The sequence below is a fragment of the Giraffa tippelskirchi genome, chromosome 6, assembly GCF_054371585.1.
Source record: "Giraffa tippelskirchi isolate mGirTip1 chromosome 6, T2T-mGirTip1v1.2.pri, whole genome shotgun sequence".
Taxonomy (NCBI): domain Eukaryota; kingdom Metazoa; phylum Chordata; class Mammalia; order Artiodactyla; family Giraffidae; genus Giraffa; species Giraffa tippelskirchi.
This window is the reverse complement of record NC_137280.1, coordinates 108,874,336-108,893,119: the sequence shown is the minus strand read 5'-3', so window position 1 is coordinate 108,893,119 and position 18,784 is coordinate 108,874,336. Positions and strand designations below refer to the sequence as shown.

The following is an 18,784-nucleotide window of genomic DNA, read 5'->3' as shown; positions in this document are numbered from 1 at the left end:
ACTTAGTAAAAGCTAAATCTGTTATTTGACTTTAACTCCAAAGTCCACACTATTTTAAATAATTAATAAATATAAATAATTATATTAATATATATATATATTTATATATATATATTTATATATATATATATATTAAATATATATATATATATTAAATATATATATATATATTTATATATATATATAAATAAATATTTTAAATAATTAAATAATTAATTAAATAAATTTTAAATAATTAAAATTAAAATAACAAAGACATAAAAAGGCAAAGAAAGAAACATTATGAGAGCTTTGATTATTACTTAGCATGTGACATATAAAAATGACAGACATTTTTATATGATGTCAAATTCACTAATAAAGGAAGGAAGTCAGTGTTCTGAGTTTAAACAATGTAAACCAATTTTTGATTATTTAAGTGTCTCAGTTTAGGTTCTAGGAGCAGACTTGAGATGAGTCATATGTAAATAGTTTATTTGGGAAGTGATCCCAGTAACCATGAGCAGAGGAGTGAGGAAATGATAGAGAAAAGATAAGGAAGCCAAAAATGTATCCCATTATTAAATAGGCTACCATAGTAACTTAATCCCATGTGATTGCCACCTACCTCTGAGAGGAGAGAGCTGGGTATTAAGAACTAGCTCCTAGCAGTTGATGGTTGAAGATTATTCTTTTGGACCATTGATTCACCAGCATTTCTAACCTTCTTTGTACACAAACAGAGAAGGCTCAGGCAGCCACAGCAAACCCTTAAGCAAAGAGCAGGTGTTGCTATCTGGAAGTCAGTTGGCAGCTACTGTAAAAGGTAAGGGAGATATGGACAGAAAAGCTGCATTATGGAAAACAGCATGCTCAAATAGTATTAGGTTGTGGATAGAACCATTAAGTCATCTAGAAAAATTCCCCAAACTCCTTCATCAAATGTATTTGGTGAAGACATAAGGCTACCTCCCACAAAGCCATGGAGGATGCTCCTTGCACTTCGGCAGTTAGCCCTGAACGCTTAACACCCACATTAGCACCCCTGCTCTGGTTGCTTCTGGCATTTTGATCTTGCTGGAATTTTCCTCTCAGCCAGATAGTTTCTTTAGTTGGTCCTCTCCAAAAACCTGTTTGGCGATGCCTAGGTCATTTGGAGGAACTCGGAGTACAAGAGTGGATATCTGGAACTTGAGCACATTCTTTTAATCCCATCAAAACTCACAAGGTTGTGGGAGGTGATTTCACAAGTGTAGTAAAAGAATAACAGATAGCCATGATATATAGTTAATATTTTTAATTCAGATTTTAAAGTTACTTTGTTGGACTAGTTTCCAAAAATAAGCTGTGCATCAAAGATTTCCATCGGAAACGGTGAAAGAGGTGTTTGGTGGAAAGTCTCAGCTTTAATTGAGGAGGTGCACTGATTATTTCATTCTTAGTCTTATCTCAGTTCTGTTTTAGTGCCATTGCAGTTTTTCTGGGTCAAAATTCTTAACTCCCTTGGCTTTTTCCTTTAGTTCATTTTTTTTTTCTTTTGACAAATAAGAAACTGCTATAAGAGGAAGTCTTTCTCCAAATGCATCTCTAGGGCACTATTAAAAGCTGGGAGCAGCAGGCTTTTCTCCTTCTGTTGGCTCTATGAGTCACTCACTCACTCATTATATGCATCATGAGCTTGAGCCTACCAGTAACTCTGTAAAGCCAATTCATTTTGACAGTGCTATGCACCAAGAACTATATGAGACAAAGAGGTAAAATATGAAAATAAGAAAGAATTGACCACAAAGGAGTTTATAATCTCATAGAGTACATCAGTTAGTCAAGTATGTAAATAACTATAGTAGAAGGTCATAGTGAAGAAACAGAATTACAATGGAAATATGAAGAGAGACAAAATTATCTCCATTAGAGTTTGGGTTATGGAAAGTTGAGCACATTTGGAAAGCTACTACTTGAAGTTTGGAAAGACTCTAGACAAGTGGAGTTGTTGAGATATGGCAGTGGTATCCTCCAGAGAAAACAAATAAGAAAAATATGGGTTGTATTGGAGAAACATGAAATAGCCTAACTTTCTCAGAGTATGTAGTATAGGAGGACACACTGAGAGAAAAGTAGGATGTGAATAGTTACCTTGAAGCAATCAAGTTGCTGGTGAAAAGCCCTCTAGGAACCATGGATAATGTGACCCAGTATGAAAACTACAGTGTGTTTCTTCTCATATTGGACAAAGTGCCCACTCTTTTGGCCATCTTTGGGCATTTAGCTCAAAACATGGAATAAGAAATTCAGCATTAGAAATCAAACTCTCTTCAGAGAAATTTCTAATCTATAGATAAAGAGGGCTTGCACATACTAAACATTTAATAGACATTATTTTACTCAACTGAGAAGCTGATCTTTATTTATGTTCTAGTATAGCATCTTTCTGAATATCTCAGTTATATAGTGACAAGTACATTGGAGATAATGAGACAGATAAAACTTCCCTGAAAGACACAGAAGAATAAAGGTTCAAAAGAGTGTTTCTCACATTCTGTTTTGTGTGTGAGTGAGTTGGGTGGTTAAAACAATGCCATTATACCAATTTCCAGTAAGTATGACAAACTGTTCTGATTAAGCCATTTAAAACAGCAATTTTATTCCAAACATATGTGCAACCAAATGTATTTTAAAATAAATTTTTCATTGCTCTTTTGTAAAAATTAGTTTTCATCATTGAAAATGTGATTTTGTAAAATCAAAATATAAACTAGAATTTGTGATAAAAAAAATAAATTCTTTGCTTATTGAAATTTGCCCTGGCAACACATATTATTCAAAACAACAACAACAAAAACCAGGAATAATTTACTTGCAATATAATAATAGTATTAGCTAATTTATAAACATTAAAACAACTAAAACCATATTGTAAAAGCAGAAGTATGAAAAGTCAATCTCAATAGCACACATGTTCTTTAGAAAACTTTAGATTAATCTGGAAGTATTTTTCCTTAAATGCAGTTCTTCCATTCACCTCGTTACAGAGTTTGAACATTGATATGCAAGCTTGGTTTAGTTTTGGTACTATACAATGGTATTATACAATTCCTTGTATAAATTTTTAAATATCTCCATATGACATAAAGCTCTAAAATCTGAATAATCTGGGTGCAAGTATTTTGTGAATGTTGTGAATTCTGCAAATTATATTGCAAATTACATTGCAGTAATTGTTTAAAAACTCAGTGGTATAATTTCATCTTTATTTCATAATTCCTTTTAATTTGCAAGTCTTAGCTCTGTCGCCTCCTAGCTCTATGAAATTGGAAAAGTTCTGTGAATTGAAGTTTCCTCTCCTCTAACATAGTGAGTGGTGACACCACCCTTTTCACACAGCTGTGATGGGGATTAAAACGATAAGTAGTTCTTGACACATATTAGCCACTTAGTATATGACAGACAGCTTTGGCCATGACATTAACTAAAGAACTCTTACAGTTCCTTATACCCGAATCTCCACTGCCACCAGCCTGTGATAATAGTCAGGCAGCACCTTTTACCTGTACTACTACCATTAGCCTCCAGAATAACTTCCTGATTATCATTAAATCCTTCTTTCTACAAGGCAGTCTGTGTTATCCTTTAAAAATTTTCTACAAGGCAGTCTGTGTTATCCTTTAAAAATGAAAATCTGATCATATTGTTTCACTTGCTTAAAACTTATTAATAACTTCTTACTGCTCTTGGGGTAAGATTGAAAATTAAGAACATGGCTCAGAAGAACCTGGATAATGTGGCTTTTGTCTAGGTTCCAAGACTTTTCCCAAATCTTTCTAAAAAGGATCATATTTGTGTAGTCTTCTCAAATATGCTATTGTCCTTCCTAGAATGCTTCTAGAATCTCTAGAATGCTCTTTCATTTCCTAGTTAGAAACTAAATATCCTTTAAATTATAGAAAAAAAAACATATTTCAACTTGGGTCTGTCTTCTTTGTTATAAGCTCACATATAGACTCTTGAGAGTCCCTTGGACCGCAAGGAGATCCAACCAGTCCATCCTAAAGGAAATCAGTCCTGAATATTCATTGGAAAGACCGATGCTGAAGTTGAAACTCCAATACTTTGGCCACCTGACGTGAAGAACTGACTCATTTGAAAAGATCCTGATGCTGGGAGATTGAAGGCAGGAGGAGAAGGGGACGACAAAAGATGAGATGGTTGGATGGCATCACCAACTCAATGGACATGAGTTTGAGTAACTCCAAGAGTTGGTGGTGGACAGGGAGGCCTGGCGTGCTGCAGTCCACAGGGTCACAGTTGGTCACAACTGAGTGACTGAACTGAACTGATAACCATATTGTTTCCCTTTATAATATTTGTTTTCATTAGTAACCAGTAATAATTTGTGTGACTATTTGAATGAAATCTGTCTCCTCAGCCTAACTAGGATCTCATGAAGGAAAGGATTATGTATGAGTTTCATCATAATTTCACCCTTTATATATAGCAGAATATTTTTAATTTATTGCTTGATTGAATGACTTTAAAAAATACTAGCAAACCAAATCCAACAATTCATAAATAGGTTTACATATCATGACCAAGTGGGATTTATTGCAAAAGTTGAAGCTATTTTAATAGTTTAAAACAAAAGAATAAAATATGGCATGCCAATAGATAAAGTATAAAAAACAAATGACTATCTCAAATAGTTCAGCATATATCCTCATGAGAAAAATGCCCAACAAAGTAGGACTAGATGGCAACTTCTTCAATCTGATAAAGGATATCTACAAAAAACCCACAGCCACAAAATATTGACAAACTGAATGTTTTTCACTTAAAATTGGGAGCAAGTCAAGAAGATCCACTCTAGCCACTTAAATTTAAAGTTGTATTAGAGGTCCTTGCAATTAGGCAAGATAAAGAAAAACAATCCAGATTAGAAAGAAAGAAGTAAAATTAGTTCTATTTTCATATGGCATGAACTTGTGTATAACCATTCTAATTACTCTATTGAAATTATTAGGACTAATAAGTGAGCTTAACAGGATTTATTTCAGAATAAAAGATAAGTATACAGAAAATAAATATTTCTATATACTAGTAATAAATATTCAAAAAATTAAAATAAGTTCACTTATACTAGCATGAAAAAACAAAATACAAATAAAGTTAACAAAAGAAATTCAACATTTGAACACTGAAAGTGACAAAACATGTTGAAAGAAGATCTAAAGAAAGAGAAAGGCATTTCATGTTCATGGATCAGAAAATTTAATATTGTTAAGATGACAGTACTTCTCAAAGTGATGTAAAGATTCAGTGCAATTTGTATCAAAATCCTAGATTCTTTCTTTGTAGTAACTGACAATCTAAAGATAAAACTTATGTTAAAAAAGTAATGAATCCAGAACAGCCAAAACAATTTGAAAAAGAACAAAGTTGGAAGACTTATACTTTCCTATTTCAAAATTTACTACAAAGCTCAGGAGAGTGTGGTACTGACCTTAGACTAGATATATAGAACAGTGGAATGGAAGTGAGAGTCCAGAAATAAACTCTTACATTTCTGGTCAGTTGACAAGGGTGCCAAGACAGTTAAATGGGGAATAATATTTTTTTTCAATAAATGATACTAAGACAGCTGGATAGCCACATGTAAAAGAATGAAACTGAACCTCAACCGCATACCATACAAAAATATTAACTCAACCTAGATCACAAACTTAAAGTATTCTATCCTTAGGAAAAAATATGGGGATAAACCTTATAAACTTTGAGATAAGACAGTGGTTTCTTTGACACGACACTAAAAGCATCAGCAAAAAAAAAGAAAATAAACACATACATTGAATCACATCAAAATTTTAAAAAATTGTTTGGTGCTACAAATGATATCATCCAGAAAATAAAAGCCCATGCACAGAATGGAAGAGAATATTTCTAAATCATATATCTGATAAAATGCTTGTATCTAGTATGTGCAAAGAACTCTTACAACTCAATAATAAATGTAAAAATAGCTCAATTAAAAATGGAAAAGAAACTGAACAGATATTTTCCAGAGAAGATATCAAATTACCAAAAAGCATGTGAAGATATACTAAATATCATTAGTCATTAATAAGATGCAAATCAAGACCACAATGAAATACCATTTCACTCCCACAATTATGAGAGCTATAATTAAGAAGTCAGACAGTAACAAGTGATGTTGAGGATATGGAGAAATTGGAATCCTCAGACATTGCTCTTAGTAGAATAAAATGTTGCAGTCACTTTGGAAAGCAATATGAAAATTCCTCAAAAATGTAAATGTAGAGTACCATATGAGTCAACACTTTCACCCAAGATAGTAAAAACAATTATTTACACAAAAATGTGTACATAAATGTTCATAACAGCATTGCTCATAATAGTCCAAAGTGGAAACAACCAAAATGTCTTATCAACCAAAGTTCTGGAAAAACCATAGCCTTGACTAGACATCAGTTCAGTTCAATTCAGTTGCTCAATTATGTCCGACTCTTTGCGACCCTGTGGACTGCAGCACACCAGGCTTCCTTGTCCATCACCAACTCCCGGAGGTTACTCAAACTCATGTCCATAGAGTCAGTGATGCCATACAACCATCTCATCCTTTGTCGTCCCCTTCTCCTCCTGCCTTCAATCTTTCCCAGCATCAGGGTCTTTTCCAATGAGTCAGTTCTTCACATCAGGTAGCCAAAATATTGGAGTTTCAGCTTTGGCATCAGTGCTTCCAATGAATATTCAGGACTGATTTCCTTTAGGATGGACTGGTTGGATCTCCTTGAAGTCCAAGGGACTCTCAAGAGTCTTCTCCAACACCACAGTTCAAAAGCATCAGTTCTTTGGCACTCAGCTTTCTTTATAGTCCAGCTCTCATATCCATACATGACTACTGGAAAAACCATAGCTTTGACTAGATGGACCTTTGTTAGTAAAATAATATCTCTGCTTTTTAATATGCTGTCTAGGCTGGTCACAGCTTTTCTTCCAAGGAGCAAGCGTCTTTTAATTTCATGGCTGCAGTCACCGTCTGCAGTGATTTTGGAGCCCAAGAAAATAAAGTCTCTCACTTTGTCCATTATTTCAGATACTTTAAAATGGATTGAATAAACAAATTAATTCTAAAAACAATGTTATACATTGAGGATATTTTGTAATAAATATACTAAATACACTAATTTTTTATGTGTAATGGCTATAAAATATAAACTCCCCCAATTGCTATATTAATTAGAAATCTGCATGCATTTATGAAGAAGGTATTCTGGAGGCCACCCATAAGCAACAGTTTAAATGTGTATCCTGTATGTGAGTGTCATATCTTAAACAGCTTCTTGTTTCCCCAAACTGTGAAACTGGATTTGGTGTTTCATCATGGCCTCTGAAATTAAATCCACTACCAAATCATTAGTGAGCTATATAGGTTTTATTTGTCAGATTCAAGAAAAGAGAAGACAGGGTTTATACCAAACTCTACATAGAAAATGCCTTAATAAATATCCCATTTTACATTTCAGTCATCGCATAAATTCTTTATTCAGTTGTCACCATTTTACCTCAACTTTCCCTCCACTAGTCTAAGCCTGTTTGTCTCTGCTTCCTTTCTTACACAGATGTCATGGTGATCTCACAGATTTACTCAGCTGGCAGCTGACATATAGCCCTGGACATACAACTTCCAAGTAAGTTTCTTATGGCCTAACTCAGTAAAACTGATGACATTTTGTTGCCTGTATGCAAGAAACATTTTCTCTTTATCTAGATCCTTATAATTAAATAAAGGGTATTACTAAGGTAATTTGTTAAATGAATCATTAGCGTGTTCATGATGCCTAAACTTTGCAATTCAGTTGGACAACCATTTATTGACACAATGTGTCAGATAACATGGTAGATTTTGGATACATAAAATACATGGTCCTTGTGCTTAAGTCAAGTCCTTTCACAAGCATGACCTAGATTAACATTCTTCCAATACTGTAAAGAAACTCAGGCTCAAGTAAAGAAAGTAAGGAAATAAAGGCTCAAGAAGATCCTGTTGAGTCACATACCCAGTGCCCAGATTTGCACTCACAGTTTCTAATAATAAATGTTTTCTTTTTTAATTTGACCAGTGAGTCACACTAACTATAACACTGTATGCATACATTATCTTATTTAGGTTTCATAAAATTCCATTCACAGATTCCAAAAACATTTAACCAGTATACTTTGTGTATGTATTTTTAGGCCCTGTATCTGTCAGGGCTCTTATTTATGTAAGACAGGATTCACTATGGCTAATTTGAGCAGAAAGGAATTTATTGCAGGGCAGTCAACACTGTGAGTGGGTCTTTGTTGTGATAGTGAGAGGTGCAGTCTCATTTTGATAACTTACAAAGTTTCCAGACCCATGTATTCCGGTTTGGGGAGTGAAGTATGCAGAACCATATACTGCTATCTGAAGAACATTTTAATGTGTATTTCCAAGCGAGTACTGTAGCTGTCTTCAGTATTCCTGTCCACTGGTCTATAGGTGATTTCTAAGTGATAAGACACGTGGTAAAGCTAATGAATCCTATGAACAAGAGCTTCTTTTGTTCTGAACATGACTTTCTTGATCAGAAGAGATAATAAGATAATATGGTGGTAAATATTTCATAAAATACAGATATTGCTACTTCCAGAAGTGTGATGGGCAACAAAGTAAAAACTATATACAAAATAAGTGTCTATTAAAACAGGAAAAATTTTAGGAAGTAATTTATTTGCCATCACATGAATTGTTAATCAGATATGTGGCCTTGTGGAAGGCTTAAGGTTTGACATAGCTGATGTTATCTCAGGCGAAATTGGTGGAAAATGTCAACTTAGATGATGGTTATCCTGTGTTTTTACATCTGTCCGTTACCTCCATTCCTTCTACCATAACTACTTTGTCAGTAAATTCATTAAGCGAGTTATGGGGATGCTTGGGTAAAAAGGCTGACTGATACCTCTACAGTTGTTTATTTTGTCAGCGTAAGATTCGTTCTAAGAGAAAAGTTTTCCAAATTTTTACCAATTCTCCATTCCTACTCTTTCCAAATCCTTGACCATCTTGGCAAACCATTCTTTAGCTCATTCTCTTATGTTTAAGTGTCTGTGATACTTTGGAATATATTTCCTTCCTGGAAAAAAATATTTCCTTCCTACAAAGAATTTTTCTCTATTATCCTTCAGGGTCAAGCCTAGATTGGGCTGTACTACTCCACTTGTCTACTTCTAGCAAGGGCAGCCATTCTGTATAAAGGGATTTGTAAGTTAAGCTTGTCATTGTTCCTCCTTATTAAACTAGAGAACTCCATATGAGGCTAAAGCTGTGGTCTCAGGGCACTTGGGCAATACAGCAGGAGTAAACACACTGAGAATGTGAACCGTCTGCGTTCGCCTTGTTCACTTATAGGACCACCTCATATCACATCAGATGCTTCAAGTACTGTGGGATAATCCTGGTAATGTCAGAATTTATGGCTTGCTGCATCAGAAGACATCCAATTCATGACAGACAACTGAGGCTGAATGTTCACCTGGTGTCCCATGGCCCAAGAGAGGACTTTCTAGGTAGCACTAGTGGTAAAGACTCTGCCTGCCATTGCAGGAGACGCAAGAGACTTGGATTTGATCCCTGGGTAGGGAAGATCCCCTGGAGTAGGAAATGGCAACCCACTCTAGTATTCTTGCCTGAAAAATTCCATGAACAGAGGAGCTTAGTGAGCTACAGTCCATGGGGTCCCAAAGAGTTGGACAGGACTGAGCCTGCACACACGCGCACGTGCACACACACACACCACACAGCCCAAGAGTAAGTTGAGAGCTCAATGGGGCTCCACTGTGATTCAGCCAGTGCCGTTTGCCTACAATCCCTATTAAGCACTGACATTTTAAACCAATGTGTTTGACCAAAATGGCCAAATGGCAAGACTGCTTATGCCACAGACTCTTGTCTATAATGGGAACTAAGAGCACTTTGCTTCCTGCAAGTAAGTACTGTAATTTAGAGTTTTCAGACAAATATAAACTGAAATAGCTTACCAACAAAGGCTTTATTACATAAAATGCTAGGGGTTTACTTTACAAATGAGAAAACAGTTTTTGCATAAGGAAGATCTGAGATGTACAAAGCAATGATGAACAAAGAAATTGGTAAATATCTGGGACAATATGAATTAGCAAATCCTATTATCTAATTTTAGAAGTAAAAACCAATAGAAACATATTGAACAATAGCATATAAGCCAAAAAGAGAGATATGAGAAGATTTAAAGTGTTCCAAGATCCTAATTTGTAGGCTAGGATTAACCTTTGAATGATTATGTATCTGTGGTAAAAGTACAATGGCAACCACTGAAATATTTGAAGTGTGTGTAACTTCCAAAAGAAGGATTTAGAGTTTTAAAAAATCAATCCTAAAAAACAAACAATAGAGTAAGGAAAATCAAACAATAGAGACAAAATAGGACAAAACAAGAGAGATATCAAGTCATACATATTTGTGATTGAAATACATATAAAGGAAATAGATCCATCAGTAATAAAAAAATAAATGAACAAACAAAAATGAAGGTACTGATACTAGGTAAAATTCACATATATGTTGTTTATAAAAAATAAAGTTAAAATAGGTGTACAGGCAGTAAAGTCAGAGTCACAGTGGCATCAGATGTCTTTCATTTGTGTTCCATTCATTAACAATGAAAATCTGGCATCCACAAACAAAAGAGCCTTTGAAGAAACTGTGGGGTTAGTCACCATATGTGAAGGGATATAAGAGGAGTCTTGTCCATCTTTGTGTCAAGTAATAGGCAGAAAGTCCCTGGTTCTGGCTGTGGATTCTACAGTGTCCTGTAAACCAGCTCCAGTTCCTCTCAGTTATGGTCCAGGAAGCCTTGGGGAATGTTAATGTAAATGATCAATCATGAACAAGAGAGCCTCTATGGAAATCCAGGTTTCTAAAAAAGAAATTTCAACATTTTGTTGGAGGGAAAATTACAAATCTTCCACGACTTACAATGGAGTTATATCTTGGTAAACCCTCATGAGCTGAAAGAACCATAATTTGAAAATGCATTTAATACACCTAACCTACCAAACATCATAACTTAGCCTAACCTTCTTTAAACATACTCAGAGCACTTACATTAGCCTAGAGTTGGCAAAATCATCTAACACAAAACCTATAATTTGATAAAAGTATTGAATATCTCATGTATGTAATTAATTGAATACTGTACTAAAGGTGAAAATCAGAATGGTTGTATGGGTACAGAATGGTCATAAATATATCGGTTGTTTACTGTTGTGATCATGTGACTGACTAGGAGCTATAGCTCACTGTCACTACCCAACATCACAAGAGAGTATCAATTGTCATCAGCCTAGCCCTTTACTTCAGAATTTGTACCATCATAAAACTGAAAAATTGTTAAGTAGGGATTTCACTTACAATTGAAACCATCTTAAGTTAGGATTCATCTGTATATATTTGGATCCACTGCAGTGGGCAGGAGAAACACTTTTACTTAACCTACATCCCTTCCCTCAAGGAAGTACAGCATAGGATCAAGAAACATCTTTTCTAGTCTATGATTTATTCAGTCAAGGAAAGAGAGAGTGTGTGAGTGAAAACCTGGCTTCCTCAGCTCTGCAGGATGCTGCCAAAATGACTAATTTATATCTCATATCATCTAGAGCACTGAACCATAACTGTGGGATGGAAAGAGGCAGGGAGAATGGTAGCTAGAACTCCTGAGGACATTAAAGGTATATCTCAGAGATACTGAGGGTGTGGTTCCAAACCACCGCAATAAAGTAAATATTACAGTAAAGCAAGTCACATGAATTTTTTACTTTGCCAGTGCATAAAAAGCTGTATTTATACTACACTGTAGTCTGTTAAGTGTGCAGTAGCATTATGTTTAAGAAACACTGCACATACCTTAATTCAAAAACGCTTTATTGCCAAAAATGCTAGCCATCATCTGCCAATGTAAGGTTGCCATAAACCTTTCATTTTTTAAAAAATGTGTTGTCTATGAAGTGCAATAAAGCAAAATAGAATAAAATGAGGGATGCCTGTAAAGGGCTGTGGTTCTTAACTGCATTGAGAATTCCATCAAGAAGACAATTCACAAGTGACTGGGGCTGCCTCACTTGGGGATGCCCCAACTGCCCTGTGGGCACCTTCTGCATTCTATATGCTTCACCACATGTACACACCTGCCCTGTGGTCAGCTCTATGCATAGAGTCTCCACAGTGTCAAGAGAGAGTTTTGACAGGCAGCTAGGGAATAGCCACAGCAGGTCAGTTGAATCTGTGGACCATGGTGAGACCACAAACTTCAGCTTTAGCACCATGTTTGAGAAAACAAGGAAGACTGTCAGCACTTGACCTGGTATATTGATTGCATCATCCAGAGAAAGCCCACAGTATTAAACATTCTGCCACAAGACAGAAAGCAAGAGCGAGGCAAGTATCCTACAGGAAGTCTGAGATAACCTCAAAATCTCTAGCAGGGGCAATGGAAGGTATTTCTTTTCTGAAGGCACTCTGTAAAGACTGGAGGAAGTGACTGCTCCTTCAAATAGGAAGACAACAACACAAAACTACAAAGAATATGAAAAATCAAAGTAACATGATACCATCAAGGGATCATAGTAATCTTCTGGTAAATGAACCCAAAATCATGAAGATCTGCATTTTATCAGATAAAGAATTCAAATAGCTGTTTTAAGAAAACTCAATGAAATACACGAAAATACAGAGTTCAGCAAAATTGGGAAAATAATATAAGAACAAAATGAGAAATTCAGCAAAGAGATAGAAATCATAATAGAAAGAACTGGATAGAAATTATGGAGGTGTCATAGAAATTCAAAATTGCAAGTATTGAAATGAAAAGTGCAATAGAGAGAATTAACAACAGAATAGATCAAACAGAAGAAAGAATCTGTGAGATCAAATACAGGATATTTGAAATAATCCAGTTGGAGGATAACAAGAAAAAAGGGATAAAAAAGAATAAAGTACAAGTGATCTACCAGGTATCATCAAAAGTATCAATTTAAGAATTATTGGAGACCCAGAAGGAGAAGAGAGAGAAGAAGGCAGAAAGCTTTTTTAAAGAAATAATGGCTGTGAAATTCCCAAATCTAGGGGAAAATTTGATATGCAAATTCTTGAAAGTCATAGGTCACCAAACAAAATAAATACAAAAATACCCTCCTTGATATTTTTATCAAAGACAAAGAGAGATACTTAAGAAAGAGAAAAACTTGTAAACTGTAATGAAACCCCCCATACAACTGCTAGTTAATTACTGAGTAGAAACTTTACAACCCAGGAGAGAATAAAATGACATAGTCAAAGTACTGGAAGAAAATATCCTACCTAGCATATTATAGCCCACCAAGAATACTCCTTTAGCAAAGCTATTCCTCAGAAATAAAAAAGAAATAAAGACTTTCCCAAACAAACAAAAGCTGAGGTTATTCATCACCTTCACTGCCTGACAGAAAAAACTGAAAGGAGTTCTACAAGCTGAAATGAAAGGATGCTAATTGGTAATATAAAAACATATAAAAATATACAACATACCATTAAACATAAATGTATAGTCAAATTCAGAATATTCTGTTAGTATAATGTTGTTGTTCAGTCGCTCAGTCATTTCCGATTCTGTGACCCCGTGGACTGCAGTGTGCAAGGCTTCCCTGTCCCCTACCATCTCCCAAAGTTTGCTCAAACTCATATCCATTGAGTTGGCCATCCTATCCAGCAGTCTCATCCTCTGTTGTCCCCTTCTCCTGCTGCTCTCAATCATTCCCAGCATCAGGGTTTTTTCCATTGAGCTGGTTCTTTGTATCAGGTGGCCAAAGTATTGGAGCTTCAGTTTCAGCATCAGTACTTCCAAAGAATATTCAGGATTGGTTACTTATAGGATTGACTGGTTTGCTCTCCTTGCTGTCCACAAGAGTCTCAGGAGTCTTCTCCAGCACCACATGTTGAAAGCATCAGTTCTTTGGTGCTCAGACTTCTTTTTGGTCTAACTCTCACATCCATACATGGCTACTACAAAAACCATAGTTTTGACTACACAGACCTTTGTCAGCAAAGTGATGTCTCTGCTTTTTAATATGCTGTCTAGGCTTGTCACAGCTTTTCTTCCAAGGAGCAAATGTCTTTTAATTTTATGACTACAGTCATTGTCCACAGTGATTTTGAGTCCAAGAAAATAAAATCTGCTACTGTTTCCACTTTTTCCTCATCTATTTACCATGAAGTGATGGGACCTGATGTCATGATCTTAGCTTTTTGAATGTCGAGTTTTAAGCCAGCTTTTACAGGTTCCTCTTTCACCTTCATCAAGAGGCTCTTTAGTTCGTCTTTGCTTTCTGCCATTAGAGTGCTATCATCTGCGTATCTGAGGTTATTGATGTTTCTCCAGGCAGTCTTGATTCCAGCTTGTGATTCATCCAGCCTGGCATTTCGCATGATGTACTCTGCATAGAAATTGAATAAGCAGGGTGACAATGTACAGCCTTGATGTACACTTTTCCCAATTTTGAACCAGTGCATTGTTCCATGTTTGGTTCTAACTGTTGCTTCTTATCCTGCATACAGGTTTCTCAAGAGACATGTAAGGTAGTCTGTTATTCCCATCTCTTTAAGAACTTTTATAGTAGCCAGTGAAACCCATGTCAAAATTCTAGTGTATAGAATTGTAAGATAATAAGTTTATATTGTTTTAAGTCACTAAGCTTGTAGTAATTTGTTAAAGTAACAAAAGAAAAACAGTACATTCTTTCGATAATTTTATGAAGCTCATATATTCTTGTTAAAAATTCCATACAAATTAAGAACAAGAAAGGGAAATTAATCTTATTTTTGAGCCAAAGAAAAGAAAAGTACCAGCAAACTAAATCCACCAATGTATAAAAATAATACATTTTAAGTGAGTATGGTTTGACAGAGATTCAAGGATGGTTTAACATTAAGAGAGTAAAGGAATAAAACTGTTATGATCACCTCAGTAGATTAAAAATCTTTCCAATAAAAATTCACCATGCATTCATGATTAGAACCAGAAATAGAAAGGAATTTTTTAACTGTATATAGTCTAGCTTATGAAAACCTTCATGAAATACTTATTGGTGAAATGCTAAAGTAATTACCTTTGAAAACAGAAATAGGACAAGAATACTCACCACTACTTCCCCAAGGATATTCTGTAGACTCTAACTAATTCAGGATAGTAATAATAATAAATGGTATAAGAAAAGGAAAAAAAGAAGAAAACTCTCATTTAACTGTCATCTACTTACATATAAGAGGAATTTTTTTTACATGTTTGTAGAAAGGGATTTGCTTATGCCTTTATTAGTACTGCTAGTATATTGTTTCTTAAGCTATGTGATATCTACATTGATGTACATAATAATATTATTCAATCCTATGAATAATATATTGAATTGAATATTTAATTCATAATCTTACATATGTACTATGAAACAACATTTTATTTTAATCACGCAAAGAGATTTATTGTTTGTTTTTGTTCTATTGTATATCTATAGTTCCCTATCATATACTGTATCTAACTTAATATTTTGCTATCATTTTTTAATATACTTTGTTGTGTTATTTAGATCTGAAGTATGTAAATATATATTTTTGTATGATACCACAGATCAGAATGACTATTGATTATTTCCCTAAAGGTAGATGTTGTATGTTCTTTATTGACACAAACTCAGTCTTAAATATTATTGACGGTTTAAGAACCACATTGCTACTAATTTGTACTAATTTTTCATTTAACTAAAATTTATAACCCTAAGCTACATAATTAAATGAACCTGTACTTCATTCACAATTTATACATTCATTAAGTATGAATCGAGTGGTATATATTAAAAATTCTGTTTGACACTGGGGCTTACGTAGCTCATAATCTAATAGGAAAGACTGACAATGAATCAATTAAGCATAGCGTGTAAATTTTATATCAGATTGTGATGTAAGGAAGTCAAGAGGATTTGACTTCTTCAGACAGGCCCCATCATTGGCCTTTGGCACAGATATATCATGGCACATTCATTCAAGCAGTTTGAAATCTGAAACTCAGTGTGCATGGCAAGAAAAAACTGAAGCAGAAATTAGAAAGTTTATTTCTTCCATTGTTACCATGCAATGAGTTAGATACTATCCTAAAGTTGTTGGATACTAACCTCCTTGCAACTTAAGCAAGGAAATGAAAACATGTCTTACACTTTCAAAATATTATTCTCATCACCAAGACAGAGTTCAGTTCAGTTCAGTCACTCAGTCGTGTCCGACTCTTTGCCACCCCATGAATCGCAGCACGCCAGGCCTCTCTGTCCATCACCAACTCCCGGAGTCCACCCAAACCCATGTCCATCGAGTCAGTGATGCCATCCAACCATCTCATCCTCTGTCATCCCCTTCTCCTCCCTCCCCCAATCCTACCCAACATTAGGGTCTTCTCCAATGAGTCAACCCTTCGCATGAGGTGCCCAAAGTATTGGAGTTTCAGCTTCAACATCAGACCTTCCAATGAACACCCAGGATTGATCTCTTTTAGGATGGATTGATTGGATCTCCTTGCAGTCCAAGGGACTCTCAAGAGTCTTCTCCAACACCACAGTTCAAAAGCATCAATTCTGTGGCCCTCAGCTTTCTTCACCGTCCAACTCTCACATCCATACATGACCACTGGAAAAACCATAGCCTTGACTAGATGGACTTTTGTTGGCAAAGTAATGTCTCTGCTTTTAAATATGCTATCTAGGTTGGCCATAACCTTCCTTCCAAGGAGTAAGCGTCTTTTAATTTCATGGCTGCAATCACCATCAGCAGTGATTTTGGAGCCCAAAAAAATAAAGTCTGACACTGTTTCCACTGTTTCCCCATCTATTTCCCATGAAGTGATGGGACCAGATGCCATGATCTTAGTTTTCTGGACGTTGAGCTTTAAGCTGACTTTTTCACTCTCCTCTTTCACCTTCATCAAGAGGCTCTTTAGTTCTTCTTCACTCTCTGCCATAAGGGTGGTGTCATCCGCATATCTGAGGTTATTGATATTTCTCCCGGAAATCTTGATTCCAGCTTGTGTTTCTTCCAGCCCAGCATTTCTCATCATGTACTCTGCATATAAGTTAAATAAGCAGGGTGACAATATACAGCCTTGACGGACTCCTTTTCCTATTTGGAACCAGTCTGTTGTTCCATGTCCAGTTCGAACTGTTGCTTCCTGATCTGCATACAGGTTTCTCAAGAGACAAGTCATATGGTCTGGTATTCCCATCTCTTTCAGAATTTTCCACAGTTTATTGTGATCCACACAGTCAAAGGCTTTGGCATAGTCAATAAAGCAGAAATAGATGTTTTTCTGGAACTCTCTTGCTTTTTCGATGATCCGGTGGATATTGGCAATTTGATCTCTGGTTCCTCTGCCTTTTTTAAAACCAGCTTGAACATCTGAAAGTTCACGGTTCACGTATTGCTGAAGCCTGGCTTGGAGAATTTTGAGCATTACTTTACTAGCATGTGAGATGAGTGCAATTGTGCAGTAGTTTGAGCATTCTTTGGCATTGCCTTTCTTTGGGATTGGAACGAAGACTGACCTCTTCCAGTCCTGTGGCCACTGCTGAGTTTTCCAAATTTGCTGGCATATCGAGTGCAGCACTTTCACAGCATCACCTTTGAGGATTTGAAATAGCTCAACTGGAATTCCATCACCTCCACTAGCTTTGTTCGTAGTGATGCTTTCTAAGGCCCACTTGACTTCACATTCCAGGATGTCTGGCTCTAGGTGAGTGATCACACCATCGTGATTATCTGGGTCATGAACATCTTTTTTGTACAGTTCTTCTGTGTATTCTTGCCACCTCTTCTTAATATCTTCTGCTTCTGTTAGGTCCATACCATTTCTGTCCTTTATCGAGCCCATCTTTGCATGAAATGTTCCTTTGGTATCTCTAATACTCAAGACAGAGTAGATTAGATTAAAGAAGTTACATTACACATTATCACTAATATATAAATTATATTATCACAAAGTATAGATTGAGTTAAAGGTAGGATAATTGACTGTTAAGGGCATAGACTTTTGAATGAGAATACCCAAAGTAAATCTATTACTCTCTTAGCCTCCGAAAGCTCCCTTAATATCTTTCTCAAATTGTGTGATTCAATCCTGCAATCTAAGGTGTGGCATGAGTGAAAATACAGTTTTTAGAAAAACTACTATATGAAGAGTTACTGCCATACACTATTATATCAGTAAAGAATGATATCAGCAAATAATGCATACCTTTTTTTCAGTGACCACACACACTTTTCACTCTGGGAAAGTTTATTTCTACAACTAACCTGCATTAGCTTATAATACATTGCAGCCTTTCAGCACTTCTTCAAAATCTGTTACGTGAACTACTTGTAATTCAAATGATTACAAATGGCAATAGTGTCAATTAAATTCCAGCCTTAAAAAAGATATTAAATAGGCTCCTTTTCTAAACCCACCTAATTACTCTTGGAAATAGTAACTAGGCATCAACTCTATAAATACCAAGATTGTTGTTTTAGGAGACAAGCTTCAAGACAGAAATAGAGTTTTATATAACCCCCTCCCATCCTTCATTTCAGCCACTTCAAAGTGTATATTTGAAGCCAGTCAGCCCTTGACATGCCCCTGAGGGCACTATATGACTCTAAGTCAAATGCTCCACAGGAGTAAAGCTGAAG

The 18,784-nt window shown here is 35.6% G+C and overlaps 1 protein-coding gene across 1 annotated transcript in view; it reads left to right on the top strand.

Annotated features, from left to right (window-relative positions):
• PRR16 (proline rich 16) overlaps positions 1-18,784 on the top strand; it is a 936,482-nt gene that overhangs the window by 679,663 nt on the left and 238,035 nt on the right. The window contains exon 7 of the mRNA XM_081499071.1: positions 7,611-7,679. The gene's annotated coding sequence lies outside the window, so the exon portion shown is untranslated. The remainder of the gene's footprint in view (positions 1-7,610; positions 7,680-18,784) is intronic.